Below are 11084 nucleotides of genomic sequence, written 5' to 3' on the forward strand. Positions count from 1 at the left end.
TTTATAAAAAAAAAAAAATACTCAATTCGGCTCCTTATCTTTTATTTTTGGGACTGATTAGTCCCTGTGCAAAAAAAAAACAACATTAACTTTTTTTATAACAGAAATCTTGTTGTCCTTTCGAAGTAATTGTTAGAAATCGAATTATATTTTTTTTTGTTAAAAACCTCATTATCTTTCGAAGTAATTGTAAGGGGTCGTTTTAGATTTTTCTCTTTAATAATTTTATTTTTGACCATCTCCATTAAACCTACTTGAGAGACAAAACTTAGTGATCTCATCCATGAATTGGTGCATTATCAATGTAATTGAGCTTTCAATTTCATCGTTTCACAACACATGGATCATCGGTGCAACTTAAGTGGACATCCACTTTATTTCATAACATCAGAACAAAATAATATCATTTATCCTTCGGAAGCACGGTTTCTTATCAACTAGATTAGTACGCACGCATCAACTAAATTAAAATAAAAACACAAAAAAATAACATAAAATTATATATAAATGAATTTTATTAATCATGATATATTAAAATGTCTGTGTAGTACATAAATGTTGTTACTAAAGTTGAATTAGTGGAAGATATTTTAGACAATTTATTAGAGAGAATATATGAGATGGAATAATAGTATTAAACGTATTACTAAATATATTTAAATAGATCAAATAGCATATACTTTGAGTATTTGTAACTGAAAATTGTTATTATTATAGTTTTATATTTTTAATTTAATTAAGTAATAATATATATTAAATTTAATTAATTAACATTGTTTAATTTGAAAAAACATAAATAATAATTTGATAATGATTAATATTATAATTTTGGGCTAAAAGTCCAAAAATGTATGTAATATGTATATTTATTGTGCAAAAAAATAAAATGCTCAATACAAACCTAATAGTATGTGTAATTCATTTGGTTATTATGCAACAGGCCCAAATCCTCTTAACAGCACATCCTTTTCTTCTCTAGTTCGTAACTAAACGATCAAACACTTTTATTTCATTTTTTTTACTGTTACTCACATGATTAACCTTAAATCAAGGATAAAAATTTTTAAAAGCAAGCAAAGAAAGGAAACCTAGTTTAAAATTCCATCAAAATAAAAAAGGTAATTACCAAATTCAAGCAACAAAGAGAAAAGAAGAAAAAAAGTTAGATGCTAGTGACAAAAATAAAAAACAAATCAAAAGTTGAATAAGAAGTAATGTCAGCATAACATTTTCATCTTTGTGTTTTCATTCTAATTTGTTGAAACTGCCTTCCTCTAGCATGCACCGTTCGAATAAGATGAAGAAAATAAAAATTGTGTATCACTACTGTAAATCAAAGGTCAAAAATAAAATTTGGAGCCAAATAATGGATGAATGACTCAGATCCTTGAAGCCAAAAGAAAAAGAAGAAAGAGAAGTAGTTAAGTAAGAATGCATGTCAACTCTAATTACTGTTGTTGTACTATCTTTCCTCTGAGTTACTGCTCTGAAATTTTGGGGAAGAAGAACAAAGTCAAAGGTATTCAACCAAACTCAAGTTTTGGAAACTTTATCCTACTTTAAAAAAGGTAAACAACTAGAAATTGAAGCAAAGAGAGTGTACACATTGTTTGGGCATTCATAGCTTTCGAGCTTAATCTTTTTCTCCTTCATAGTTTTACATTGAATTTTCTATTCTTCAGTTTTATCTTTCTTTGTTTTTCAATCAATAAAAAAAGATAAATATGTGAGGTATTAGTAAAAGTCAGTGAGAGAAAAAGCAAAGAGAATAATTATGGAAAAAAAATTAGAAAACTATTTCAATCTTTTTTATAGTATTTTTGTTTTGTATTCATGATTTTAAGAGAATTCTCTTGTTAAGTTAGATGAGTACTTAGTGGTTGAAAATTTAGAGAGTGAACTTAGCCAAATTAAGTTTGGGTAAAAATTTGGTTTGTCCTAAATAAAATTGGGTAGAATCTTAACGAATTAATGATTGCAATCTTTGTGAAAAGATAGTAGAAATTCTACCACAATTATAGTAGAGACTGGATATAAACCACATTGCACTGGTAGTTGAACCTAGGATATATGGCTATGTCATTTACTCTTTTCTATTTTGTTTTTGTTTTTTATTCGATATGAGAAAAAATAAAATTATCTCCTGCTTAATATATCTCATAGAAGTCACGATAACTCAGAGTATATATATCCAAAAGTAAAGAATCTGCTCTGTTTTTGATCAATCGTAAAGAGATAAAACAACATTATCTCCTGTAATATCAATTTGGTATACTGAACAGCAACTTAGTTTTAAATTCAGTTTAAAATTAAAGTCAACAAATTTAAAAGAGATTATAGATTCAATCTCCTCTATTTTCTAGGCCATTGGTAACTTTCAAACATGATCAAAGTTTTGCATCATTCTGTTTGAAATCATATTTATGTTAAATCAAAAATGCTATTTTTATATTAAAAATAACTATTAAAATTAATTATTATATATTTTTATATAAATATATATGTAATTTAATTTATTTTTAATAAATATTTTATATGTTATTAGTTATTATTTGTTAAAAATATATGGGAAAGTACGAAAAACTAATAAAATATTTGTATAATGTGTACAATAGAAGATTAGGGAGTATTAGAAATATAACCATTAGTGTTATCTTTTGTAATCAGCTAACTCAATAGTCTATTGTATATATTGTACAAATAGTCTATTAGCTCCCTAACAGCACTCAAAATATATATATCCTTGCCAATTGCCATTCATTTAGTCAATATCAAGGGATTTTTTATTTAAATAAATAAAATAAATTGGGTAAATACCCTTTTCGGCCTCGATCTTTTTTTCGTGAGACATAGCGCACCTTAATCATCCTTAAACTTCATCCAGACCCTCATCCACTAACATATATAGACAAGACCAGTGGCGGAACTTGAAATAAAATTTTGGGGGGCCAAATAGAAAATAATTGTCAAAATATTTTTGATATACTCCATTTAAGATAAGTTCGTCTAATCTCATCTCTCTGATTTGGGTGATATTGCCAAATTTAAAGCCGTTTTTCAATATCTCGTTCCAAAAAGTTAAGATTAAAGTCATCAGATATAACTTTTTGAACTTTTGAAGGTTATATCTCACTTTCTTCGGAATTCATTAAAGTAGAAGAACTATCTACAGGTGTTAATATTGTAAAAGTTATATGTTCTCCTTCTTAAATATTAGCCTTCCTCTTAGAAAATGTATCAATTCTTGATAGTCAATTGAACTATTTTTTATCTTTTGAAAAAGTACTACTAAATTTTTTATAAAAAGTTTGGGGGGCCATGGCCCCCCTTGTCTGAACTAAGTTCCGCCACTGGACAAGACGACCCCTGCAACCGGTTAACAACCGGTTGCCATTTTGACATATTAGATTGAGACTGAAGTGTCAAAATATCAATGCTAGAAGGACTAAAAACCCCTCTTTAACATCTTCTCCTCTATTTTCTTCCTCTTCTTCTTCTTCTCCATTCTCTTCACATCTCCATCACCATCACCATCACCATCATCGTCGTGCTTCACCTTCACCACTACCACTGTAGTTCTCTCTTCCTCCTCCTCTTCTCCTTCTCGCCCTAAACCACCTTCCATCGGATCAGCGTCGAAACTGCCACGAACATCCCCGACAGCAACCACGTGCACATCCTCCTCCCTGCCATGATGCCGTGCCCAATCCGAGTCGCCTCTCATCCAAATCTCTCCTCCGCCATGGACACCACCAGACTCAGTACCGCCATTAAGTAAATCTCCAGGAACAAAAATATAAGTTTACAAAAACTTACTAATCATGAATAAAAAAAAGAGAAGTTAAAAACTTACTCGAAGATTGATCTACTGAAATTCTCCTTCAAGGATTCTTGCAAATCATCCTTGTGTGCTAGGGTTTCTTGTTCGCAAAGCTTGCAGCAGCTTCTATCTCCAACAAAGGTCGAACAGGAATTCGGTCGAATAGAGTTTCTTGTTCGCAAAGCTCAGCGACGATGGAGAGAGAATCAAAATCCTCATAGGCTCTAAAATCTAAACAATGTTAGGGTGTGGGGAAAGAAAAGTCATGAACTTGGATTCATTTTCGATGCAGGCACGAACTTCGATTTTGTGATTTTGTGTGGGTTTTCAGGGGGTTATTTTCTGGTTTATGGGTAGCCATTGATGATGGCTCTGAAGAGGAAAAGCCATTGATAATGGTTTTGAAGAAGCAGAAAAAGAGGAAGAGAAGAAGGATGAAGAAGAAGAGGAAGATGTTAAAGAAGGAGTTTTTAGTCCCTCCAACCAAAGGAACGGACACCTGGCACTGATATTTTGACACCTTAGCCTCAATCTGACACGTCAGACTGGCAACCGATTGTCATCCGGTTGCAGGGTCGTCTTATCTATTTTTGTTAGTGGATGTGAACCTGGGTGAGGTTTAAGGATGATTAGGGTGCGCTATGTCTCACGGGTAAAAAGTCAGGGGCCGAAAAGGGTATTTACCTAAATAAATTTAATAATTATCAAAATAAATAATTTAAAAAATATTTACCGAAATAAATACTCCTCTCTTACTTCGTTTACCCTGTAAACGAGATAATTTTGTATGTATCTCGTTTACAGTAGTCAGTATAAATGAGACAAGAGAGGTGTATGCGACACATGTTTATCTCGTATACAGTGTAAACGAGATATATGTATTTTTTTTAAAATTTTAAAATAATAAAAAATATTAATAAGATCAATAATCCAAACTTTTGGCATGTAATTAGTACATAAAAAGATTGGTAGAAGAGATTAAAATAGATATGCTTGATCAATTTTAATCCATTTTAAATGATAGGGATTAACACGTTTATTTAGAAACCATTAAACTACCCACTATTAACACGGTTACTTCTTTTTTAACTACCCACTATTTAAAAATTTAAAATATAATTTAAATACACGTAATTTATTTGATGACCCAGTTAATGCATGTCACTACTCTATTAGTATATAATATGAAATCTTTTTTACTTAAATTATATTTCAAATTTTTATGTACTCTCATGCAACAAATAAAATTTATATGTACTCCCATAAAAAAAATAAAAAAGAGTTAGTGAATATAGAAGAAAACAAATGTGCTGTTCACTATTGATAATAGGTAATTACAAATATATTTCCAACACACTATTAATAATAACAGTTAATGGGCACACGTTTCCAACACACGTGCTGGTTAATAGATTACGACCATTTTTGGATGAGATTGTTAGCCCAACTCAGGGAGGGTTTATTCATGGTAGAGGAGCACCTGATAATATTATTGTCGCCCAAGAAGTTCTTCACTTTCTTAAGCGGACAAAGTCTAGAAAAGGAGCTATGGCTTTTAAGATTGATTTAGAAAAGGCTTATGATAGAGTTGATTGGAATTTTCTTGAGCACACTCTTGAATCTTTTGGCTTTTCTTCTCTAATTATTCGGCTTGTAATGAATTGTGTTCAGGCCTCAAATCTTTCCATCCTTTGGAATGGGAATAGATTGGACAGCTTCCAACCTCGCAGAGGGCTCAGGCAAGGAGATCCAATTTCTCCGTATTTATTTGTTTTGTGCATGGAGAGATTGGCGTGCTTCATTTCCAAACAAGTTAACGTGGGTATTTGGGATGGTGTGGCTGTTTCTAGAGGGGGACCTAGAGTTTCTCACTTGATGTTTGCAGATGACCTCCTCCTTTTTTGTAAAGCAAAGAAAAGTCAAGTTCAGAATGTTGTGCACACCTTGGAGTTGTTCTGTAAAGCTTCAGGTATGAAGGTTAACATTGAAAAATCTAAAGCTATTTGTTCTAGAAATATCTCTAATAGAAGGAAGGAAATGTTGTCTGGTGTTTCTCATATTCCTTTTACTAGTGACCTAGGCAAATACTTGGGGGTGAACCTTAATCATCCTCGAGCTGCTAGATCTATTTTTTCGGACTCTTTAGAGAAGATCAAGAATAGGCTAGCTAGTTGGAAAGGTCGGCTCCTTAACAGAGCAGGCAGACTTTGCTTAATTAAATCTGTTGCTTCTTCTCTTCCTATTTATCAGATGCAAGTGACTCTTTTTCCTACTTCGGTTTGTCAAAAGATTGATTTTGTGCTTAGACAATTCTTGTGGAAGGGAAAGATGGGGGAGCGTTGTTTAAATTTGGTCAAGTGGAGCAAAGTTGTCACTCCAAGAAAATATGGAGGCTTGGGAATTAGAGATACTCAATGCGTAAATTTTGCTTTACTCGGAAAGCTTGTTTGGCAATTATTGCATAATAAAGATAAGCTTTGGGTAAGAATTATGTTGGCAAAATATTTATCTGGGAGTTCTTGCTTTTCACCCAAATTTTCTAATAATGTTTCAAGCACTTGGCGAGCGATTTATAAGACAATAGAAAAGCTTCGTGATGGTTTTGATTGGTGTACAGGCAGGATGTCTCAATCCTTTTGGTATGATGCTTGGCGACCATGTGGAACGCTAGCTCCTTTGGTTCCTTTTGTGCACATTTCTGATTCTCACTTGAAGTTAGAAGATGTCTGGCACCTTGGGCATTGGCGGTAGGATATTCTTTGCACAATGATTCCGGAAGAAGTTAAACTTGATTTGATGCTCTTTGTCCTATCAAGCAGGCAGGAGATAAAACAGGTTGGTTTTGGACAAACTCAAATACTCTCACCTACTCAACTAAAAGCGGGTATGAATGGCTATTGAAGAAGAAATTTGGCTGGAATGATAATGAAAATTGGCTTTGGCTTTGGCGCTTGAGAATACCGGAGAAGATAAAGTGTCTGCTCTGGGAGTAAGGAGAAAATTGTTCACTTAGTTAAACATGCTGCTCGAGATTTCTCTAATGTTGTTATCAACCAAAAACATATTATTCCTTCTTCTTTGAAATATAACTGGGAACCACCTCCAATGAATGTCTGTAAAGTGAACTGCGATGCAAGCGTTTTTGAAAATGAGCAATTAGCTGCCTTTGGATGTATTATTAGAGACAGCATGGGAATTTGGATAAAAGGTTGTTCTGCCAGTATACCTCTTTCTAGTGTTCTCTGTTGTGAGCTTCATGCTATTTGGAGAGGGCTTGTTATGACTTGGGATTGTGTAAAGAGGTCATATGTGAAACTGATAATCTTGATGCGTTTCTTCTTGTTTCGCGAGGCACAACCAGCATGATTAGGAATGACTCTGATCTGCTTGACAAAATTAAAGAGATGCTCCAGCGCAATTGGACAACTACTTTAGTGCTCATCCAGCGAACAGCAAATAGAGCGGCTGATTTAATGGCTAAGACTGCTGTTTTAAACAAGCAGGTGTATTTAGAGTGGTTACTGCCTCCTAATAATTTAGACATTATTATTAGAGAGGAGTACTACTTTTTTTCTTAGGTCTTTTTCTTTGTGTTATGTTCAGTCACCAAAAAAACACATTTCCAACACACTGTTAATAATGGGCAGTTACAAGTATATCCATTTTAAAAAGTTTTGAATTAAATTATAATCCGATTGGATTGATTTAAATTGAAAATTAAAAATAACCGTTTGCGAGAGATTGATGGAATAGTGGGGAGAGAATTGAAACGGTTATCTCTCACATTGATAGTGGGAGATAACGTGAGAGATAACCGTTTCAATTCTCTTTCCACTATTTCATCAACCTTTTTGAGTACTAATTGATCAAACATATCCATTTTAATATCTTCTACCAATTTTTTTATGTACTAATTGCATGCCAAAAGTTTGGATTATTGATATTATTAATATTTTTTATTATTTTAAATTTTTAAAAAAATATATATATATCTCGTTTATAGTGTAAACGAGATACATGAAATAACATAAAAATGTATTATATTTATATCTCGTTTACACTGTCTTATTTGTAAACGAGATATACACGTGTTGTGTCCACCTGTCTTATTTGTAAACGAGATATCACTTTTCTGATCTCGTTTACACTGTAAACGAGATAAGAGAGAAGTATTTATTTCGATAAATATTTTTTAAATTATTTATTTTGGTAATTATTAAATTTATTTTATTTATTTAAATAAAAAATCCAAATATCAAATATAAAAACAAAAATAAAAATATGATATGTTTAAGCAAATGAACCCAAAATGTCTCTCACATTATCAATGGTAAGTTTAGTAAAGCTAATTATAGAAAAGAAAAAAAAATAAATAATGAAAGGAGAAAAATATTCTTAAGTAATAGTTATCAAATTTTGATGGTGGAGAGAGAGAAAGAGTAGTAACCTTATGTTATGGGTGATTTATGTAACAGAGGTTCGCTTATAAATTGAAAATCTTTTTATTTTGTTTTCAATCAAGTCATCCAGATAGAATAACATAATATTTCTTTGAATAGTTTTTTTTATATATGTAGAGAGAAGTGTTTTCTTCTTTTGTCAAGAGAGAGTATTATTGTAGTCTCCTTATGATAGAGAGAAGTTGTAATTCTCAAAGAAAGTTATTCAATTATTTCCATATTTTATACAAATTTCTAATTTTTTATCTCTATATTTTGTTATGTCATTTGTCTGGTACCTAACAGTGGTATCAGAGCTAAAGGTTGCTGATTAATATTTTTTCGCTGCGAGTTACCGTCTAAACAAAAAATGGCAGCAAAATATAAAATTTCAAAATTCAGTGGGAGTAATTTTTCCGTATAGAAATTGAAGATAAAAGCCATTATGAGAAAAGGCAATTGCATGACAGCAATTGAAGGTAGACCCACTGAAATTATAGATGAAAAATGGAAGGAGATGGACAACAATGTTGTTGCAAACTTACACTTGGCACTAGCTGACTCAGTTTTATCAAGTGTAGTAGAGAAAAAGACAGCAAAGAAAATTTGGGATGCTATCACCAAATTATATGAAGTCAAGTCACTTCACAACAAGATATTCTTGAAGAGAAGACTTTATACTCTTCGAATGAGTGAGTCCACATCGGGAACGGATCAGATCAATAATCTAAATACGTTATTTTCCCAACTCTCATCATTGGAATATACCATAGCAGAAAATGAATGTGCAGAACTCTTACTTCAAAGTCTACCAGATTCATATGATCAGCTTATCATTAACTTAACTAATAATGTTTTGACTGCTTATCTTTCTTTTGATGACATGGCTGCCTCCGGTTCTTGAAGAAGAATCTAGGCGCAAGAATAAGGAAGATAGATTAGAGAACTCAAAACAAGCAGAGTCTTTGTTGATGACAAGAGAGAGATCAATGGAGCGTGGTTCCAGTGGGAATCAAAGTAGACCAAAGTCACAAAGTAAAAAGCAGGTCAAATGCTACAATTGTGGTAAGAGAGGGCACTTCAAGAAAGATTGTTGGAATAAGAAGAGTATAGATAAGGTTCTAGAAGTATCAAGTTCCCAAGGATGTATTGCGAGCACCTCTAATGATGGAGAAATCATGTATCGGAAGCAACAATTGGTTCTAAAGGTAGCAAACAACTCACTGATGTTTGGATTGTTGATTCAGGAGCAACCTGGCATATGACTCCTCATTGTGATTGGTTTTATACATATGAACTTGTCTTGGAAGGATCGATATTTATGGGAAACAATCATGCCTTAGAAATTGTTGGAATGGGTACTGTCAAAATAAAAATGTTTGATGGTTCTATTTGTTGAAGAAGAATTTGTTGTCGATTGGGCAATTGGATGAACTTGGTTGCAAGATCCATATTGAAGGTGGGATCTTGAAAGTTATTAAAGGAGCTCTTGTGGTAATAAAAGTAGAAAAGATTGCAGCAAATCTATACATGCTTGTGGGAGATACTTTGCAAGAGGTAGAGGCATCAGTTGCTTCAGCAAGCCAGGAAGAAATGACGATGATATGGTATTACAAACTAGGCCACATGAACAAGGCTTGAAGATTCTTGTAGAACGTAATCTCATTCCCGGACTCAAATCGATAAACTTATCATTTTGTAAGCACTGCATTACAAGCAAGCAACATAGATTGAAGTTTGGTAGATCAACTGCTTGGAGCAAACATATATTGGAGTTGATTCATTCTGATGTGTGGGAATCACCAGAGATGTCCCTAGGAGGAGCAAAATATCTTGTATCATTTATTGATGATTACTCTAGAAGGCTATGGGTGTACTTGATAAAGAAGAAGTTAGACGTGTTTGCGATGTTTAAAGAGTTCAAAGAAAAGTTAGAGCTTGAATCCGAAAAGAAGATCAAGCGTTTAAGGACAGATAATGGAGGAGAATATGTCAATGTTAATTTTCTAACATTTTGCAAGCAAGCAAGTATTCAATGGCAATTCACAGTTACATATATGCCTCAGCAAAATGGTGTAGCAGAGCGAATGAATAGGACTCTCCTAGAAAGAGCAAGAGTTATGTTGCAAACTGCAAGTTTAGCCAAGTCTTTTTGGGCAGAAGCTGTTAAAACTGCCTGTTATGTGATAAATCGATCATCATCAACTGTAATTAGGTTGAAGACACCAATGGAGATGTGGCAAGGTAAGCCACCTAATTATTCTTCTTTACATGTATTTGGTTGTCCTGTGTACGTGATGTATAATTCCTAGGAAAGAACAAAGCTGGACCCAAAGTCTAAAAAATGTATATTCTTGGGATATGCTGACGGAGTTAAGGGGTATCACCTGTGGGATCTCACTGCCCACAAGGTAGTTATCAGTAGAGATGTGATATTTGTAGAAGATGAATTGCAAAAAGAACAAGAAAATGACAGCACTGTTAAAGAGATAACCACTGTTCAAATAGATGAAAAATGCAGAGCAGGTGGAACCACAGCACGAAGAATAAGAAGCAGAGTCCAATGACATAGAAGTTCATCGATCCACTCGACAAAGCAGAACACCATCATGGCACTCAAATTATGTTTTGACAAACCATGATGTATATTGTCTTTTGATAGAAGATGGAGAGCCTACAACTTTTATGAAGGCTATGCGCAATCCAGACACTTCTATGTGGATGACAGCAATGCAAGAAGAAATTGAGGCATTACATAGGAACCATACCTGGAAACTTGTTGAACTTCTAGTAGGTCAGAAAGTCATTGGTAACAAATGGGTTTA

The sequence above is a fragment of the Arachis ipaensis genome, chromosome B03 (assembly GCF_000816755.2).
Source record: "Arachis ipaensis cultivar K30076 chromosome B03, Araip1.1, whole genome shotgun sequence".
NCBI classification, from domain to species: domain Eukaryota; kingdom Viridiplantae; phylum Streptophyta; class Magnoliopsida; order Fabales; family Fabaceae; genus Arachis; species Arachis ipaensis.